The sequence below is a fragment of the Desmodus rotundus genome, chromosome 12, assembly GCF_022682495.2.
Source record: "Desmodus rotundus isolate HL8 chromosome 12, HLdesRot8A.1, whole genome shotgun sequence".
Classification (NCBI taxonomy): Eukaryota; Metazoa; Chordata; class Mammalia; order Chiroptera; family Phyllostomidae; genus Desmodus; species Desmodus rotundus.
The window spans coordinates 90,856,925-90,862,513 of NC_071398.1; the positions used below are offsets into that span (position 1 = coordinate 90,856,925).

Consider the following 5,589-nt stretch of genomic DNA (forward strand, 5'->3'; position numbering starts at 1 on the left):
CAATACTATCAAAATATTTGGGGGAAAATTTTCAGGAAAAAAATGGAAAATTACAAGTGCAATACAGATTTGTGTTTTGCTTAGCAAGCTCTTGAAGAATGATTGTTATTTAGGTTTCTCAGTGTAAAATTATGAGTGACTAGGTGTTTACAAGTTCAGAAAAGCTCAAGGTTTATAAAAATTTTCAGCTTGGTAAGATTCGGTAGTGTGCCAGATTGCTTATTTTTTGATATAGATATTTTAATTTATTGTATACAAATAAGGCACAGGGTTTAAAAAGAATAAAAACCTTACTCTCCAAAACATGAGAAGGCAATAAACAGAAGATAGGTACCGTTATACAAATAGAATATATGAACATAAAGACTATGTATGTGATTTTCAACCATATTCCTATTACACACAGTTTTTAAATTGTCTGATCCCTTACAATGACCAATTACTTATTTGAAACCACAGAGGTGGTAGAGAACACTTGCCTTTTAAGTATCAGTTCGAAGATATAAACAGTTTTGTTGGTGGGTCTTACGTGTGTGGGAACGAGAGAACTGGTTGCAGTATATACCTATCCTGTTTCCAGGGACGTGATTTAACAGTGAGGTTTTTGTATTACAAAGCCAGTTTAAGCATTAGTTATTTTAGAAATACCACTGGAACTAGAATGACATTTATTAACTGTATTCGAGGAGCATAGTAAACTAATTGGCTGAATCCGCCTGTCTCAGACAGACTCCCAATCTGCAGAGCCAGACAGCGTGGGACTAGGTGTGCCGACACCCGAGTGCGGCCCGGCTGGCCCGGGAATGTCAGTGAAAGGGCCACTGCCATGAATTCTTAGGCATTTGGCCAACTCAGACCCAGAACAAACCCAGAACCAATACACAAAATGCCCCCTTCCTTTCTTTCTCTTCTGTTGTTCCAGTTCCCAAATGCATCTGGTGCGGAGATGCAATAGGACAGCACATAACGCTGTCCATTTCATGTCCCAACTCTGTTACCTGTTCCAGTGGAGACACACAAGGATAATGGTCTTTTAACACATCTGGCAGTTTAGGCGTCTTGTCTTGAAGACACGGAGATCATCTAAATGGTGTTAGAAGCATCAGCTCTTTCAGGGTAGACTCATTTCGTCAAACTGCCATCTTCTGTTTTACACTTTGCAAGTATGGTGTAGTGGACACACTATATTTAATTAACAATTCTCCTTAGTTTCGGTATTGGGGGTTTTAATATCATTGGTTGGATCTTTTGTTTTGTCATCTTGCTCTTTTTCACAATCTTGAAATACCACATTTCTACGATGTTTATTTTCCATTTTCTGTTTTCCTGACTTTTCAATGTTGACTTCTTGGATTTGTACCTTGGTTGCACAAGCCTCCTCAAAAGTATCTCCAAATGTAACTTTTTCTTGACCATTGTTAGGATATTTATAATTGCATGTCTCATCTCTTCAGTAGGCTGAGCCCCTGCCAGAATGGCCTATCATAGACCGAGCAAACATTTTCAGTAGGACTTGTGAGTGGGTCAGTACATACAAGGCATATCCAATACTTAACAATTCTTTTTGGCATGTAGAATATATATATTTTTAAGTCTTCACTCAAGGATGTCCTTATTGATTCTAGAGAGAGAGGGAAGGAGAAAGGGAGGGGAGGGAGGGATGTGGGGGTGGGGAGAGAGAGAGAGAGAATGAGAGAGAGAGAGAGAGAGAGAGAGAGATAGAGAGAGACATTGTTTGGTTGCCTCTTGTAAGTGCCCCAACTGGGGATCAAACCTGCAACCTAGGTGTGTGCCCTGACCAAGAATCAAACCAGCAACCTTTGGGTGGGAGACACTCCAACCAACCGAGCCACCCAGTCAGGGCTAAAGCATTTTTAAACTGGTCATTAAGTGTGACCCATATTACTTCTGTGGGGCATCCCTCATTAATCAGGGGTAGGCATTCAGAAATGTCTTTTTTACTTTTTCAGTAAATAACCTTTGTTCATCTCCTGCAATGGTAGTCCAAAAGGACCCAGCTGGTTTTTATTTTGCCCTCCAGATTCAGGCTGGGAAACTGCTGAGCCAGGAGGTCTTTTCAGCATTCTTCCTTTGCCAACCTTCCACTCACTCAGATGAGCTTTTCTCTCTCCTGTGATTTCTTTGGACTGAGTTGATCTATTATCTATAGTTGCTTTTGCTATAGTATGTCTGCACTAGTCAATGGCCTTTGACATTTCTATCAGTTTCGTATTAGAAGATGAAGCAGGCCTGGCTATTATTTCAGGTGTGATGCTTCTTGATAGTATCCTATTTCTTTTTACTTCCTGAGAAGAACTGGTTTTGACACTAGATAAAACTGTGTTTAATGGTAGTAATTCTTTCTCATGAGACCTTTTCCAAATTGTAACATTGGAAGTGGTTTTACCTTGTTCCAGGAGTCCTGGGTATTATTGCAATGACTTCTAATAGGAGGGCACAACGGTTGTCTGTTCTGAGACGCAGTGCTCACAAATTTAGTGGTAGGCATATCTGAGGCGCTCTCGTTTTTTATGGGTGTACTGCTGCTAGTGTTTATAGGCCAAGGCCTTCTGGCGTTAGAAGTAGTAGTTAGAAGTCTCTTTGTTGTTGCAGAAGTCTCGTCTTTGACTTGGCCATGATGACATTCAAGCATACGTTTCCTGAGCACGTTAGCATCTTGCTTTGGGTTTTCCTGAAGTCAGTTATGTTATTGTTTTTAATGTGAAATTGCTTGGCTAAATGTCATATGTTGGCTTTGGGGCTCCTCTTTAATAGTAACAACTGCAGAGTTTGATTATTATTCCCCCAATTATGTGTATCAATTGCTATAGTTGGTTGATTTATTAGAAGATTTTGAAGGAATACGATTTTTTTCATTGTTATATTATTTTTGCTCCTGTAGGTCTACTGACATTTTCTTTATCAGCCAGCCGTTTTTGTCTGAAGTTTCAGAGCTTTCACCACTTTTTGGACCTGACCCTCAGACCACCACTCTCTGGTCTCTAGTGCTCTGAACAAAACCGGCCCCTTCGACTTGCAGGGAGCTGCAGGCCCTGTTTCAGAGTTGGGGGGCTCATTACAGTGTGGGGTAGAGGGTGCGTCTCCGATGCGACTGCTTCCTATTCCCTCAAGCTGAGGCCTCAGCACTGCAGGTTGCTTATTTATCTGTTTCCTCCACCATTAATAGAAATAGAATTTTAACTGGGCAATTGGCTGTTTAGCTAAAGGTTTGTCTTTCCCTTAAAGGAATTCACTGGGTGCGCACTCTCCCAGTACCTGGAGATAGTGAGAGGTGGGTCCTTTCCTTGGGATCCAGAAAGGGAACCATGTGTTGAAGATGGGAAGCCATCCACTGACCCTGCACAACCAACTTCTGGACCAAGACATGGAAAAGCAATGAACTCTATCTTGTTTAAGCCATTGTAATGTAGAGTCCCTTTCACTGCCCTGAACCTGAACCCCAGGTAATGTACTAACAGTGGGTGGCTTGCAGGCATTGGGTTAGCATCCCACAATGCACTGTTCTCCAAGAGTCTTATATCCATTAGGATTTAGTTCTAACCCAACTGAGATAAGCCAATGGGGAGGTATATCTGGTTGAAAAACCTTGTGGACTACACACAATTTAGTCTATTCCCCCCCCCCCCTTAAAATGGAAGGTACATTTTTATTTTTCAAGGGAACAACGTTCAATAGTTACATAATGAAGGTATTTTTTTTCTGAAATGGTAAACCAGTGTATTTTTGGTTAAGAAATACTTAGTTCCTCACTTTCTATGGCTTCCCCATCCTTTTAGACACTGGCATACCATTCCTTAAAGGGGAAGTTCAGATTTAGCCTAGAACAATGCTTCTCAAACTTGTTTTGATAAAGAGTTGTCTTTAAATTTTTTCCAATCCATCATTTTGTAAAATGCAATCCAAGTATGAGTTATTAGAAAAAATCAAATTAAGAACAAAGAAAAACGTAAAAGGTACAATGCTTTTATTAAATTCAACAACATAAAATTTCTCTGTCAAATTTCTATACAATTTTCTAAACACTTACCATCAATTCCTGCACTTAATTGTCACAAACTAGTGAACTAATAGGTCAGGGGCAGGCACCCATGCTAAGTAGCAAAGGCCTAGAACAAGGGGATCATTGCCCAGCTCTCAGTTTCAGATTGAACTCAGCTGATCCACGGAGAAGAAATCCTTTTGCAAGCCAGAATTTGTGGAGAGATAAAGGGTTTTTTAAGTTTTCAAAGTTTCCCTTCACATATCAAGAGCAGAGTTTGGAGGTTTGATCTTAGGGTTTTACTCCAAGCCATGGTGTTGGGATGGCAGGGAATGACCTGGAGTTCTCACCCCAGGGAAAGAGAAACCCTCATCCAGTCACCGGACACTGGGCACAGAGGGGGTCTAGGGATTCTGAAGCAAGAGTCCCTGCTGTGTTCTTGAGGTTGAATTGCCTTGGGTGAGTAGAAAAAGTCAAGTGCATTGGGGTTAGCCACAACCTGCTTCCTCAGATCTACCTTGGGAGGCTATAGCTCAGTCAGAGGTGTCCTCAGTTTGCACATGATCATGTCCATAGTGGCAAGAAGCAGGGGCCCATTGCAGAGGAGGAAGGTGTCCAAGGAGATGGTCCCCATGGCACAGTCCTGAGATTTGCATGTGGTGTCAGCCGATCCAGGAGTTCTGACTTGCCCCAGTGGGGGGGAGGGGGGGCGTGGATGTGTAGAGAAGCTTGTTGGATGGACAGGGGCCTGGGGTCAGAGGGAGTAGAGGATCCTTGGATCACAGTCAATGATGGGGTCCCCAGATGTTGGCAGCAGGAGCCATGGAAATACCTTAAAAAAAGACAATCATCTAAGAATCCTAAAAACTGCAGCGCTGAGGCAAGCAGTTTTGCTTCATTGATTTTGTTGTTGGAATACTAAATCTCTGACTTACATGTGTGACTGCGTCTGTGGCTAAGCAGATGGGTTTCAAAATTCTAAAAATTTGGCAAATATTAGACTCAAGTACAACAAGGGCAGTGAGAACTCTTCTAACGAAGGGCTGAGAGGGAATGAAGGTGAGGGCTTCATAGTCAGACTGGCCTGGGTCCACCCTGGCTCAGTCATTTACTTATTCTCTGGCCCTGAGAACATTGTTTTTCTCATAAGTGAAACAGAGACACCAACATCTGCCTTGCAGCATTGCTGTGAGGATTAGCAAGTATGTATAGAGATGACCTTGACCCTATGTATGTGCCCAGTACATAGAAAATACTTGAGAAATAAAAGCTGTTCCTGTATCGATTTGGGATTTGCACGCTGCTAAGAACCTGGCAGTCTTCTCCTTCTGTTCTATTTTCTTTTAAGAAAGGATTGGAAGCTTCTAATTATACCTATCACAGGAAGTAAAAGGTTGACTGATGTTAAACCCTTCATGTGCCTGAGGCTGTGACTTTCCAACTTCAGTATTCAGTTTTGATATTAGTCAGCATTTTCTGACGATGGACTCAAAGTGCCTGTGAAAGTCTACTTCTATTTATTTGTTTTGATTAGTTTTATTTTACTAAGGAGAATCTCTTACACAAGGAAGGAGGTGTTTTATGTCACA

At 41.6% G+C, this 5,589-nt stretch overlaps 1 pseudogene; it reads right to left on the bottom strand.

Moving 5' to 3' along the window:
• Positions 1-851: 851 nt before the first annotated feature.
• LOC112320316 (cytoskeleton-associated protein 2 pseudogene) lies at positions 852-3,328 on the bottom strand (annotated as a pseudogene).
• Positions 3,329-5,589: the final 2,261 nt, after the last annotated feature.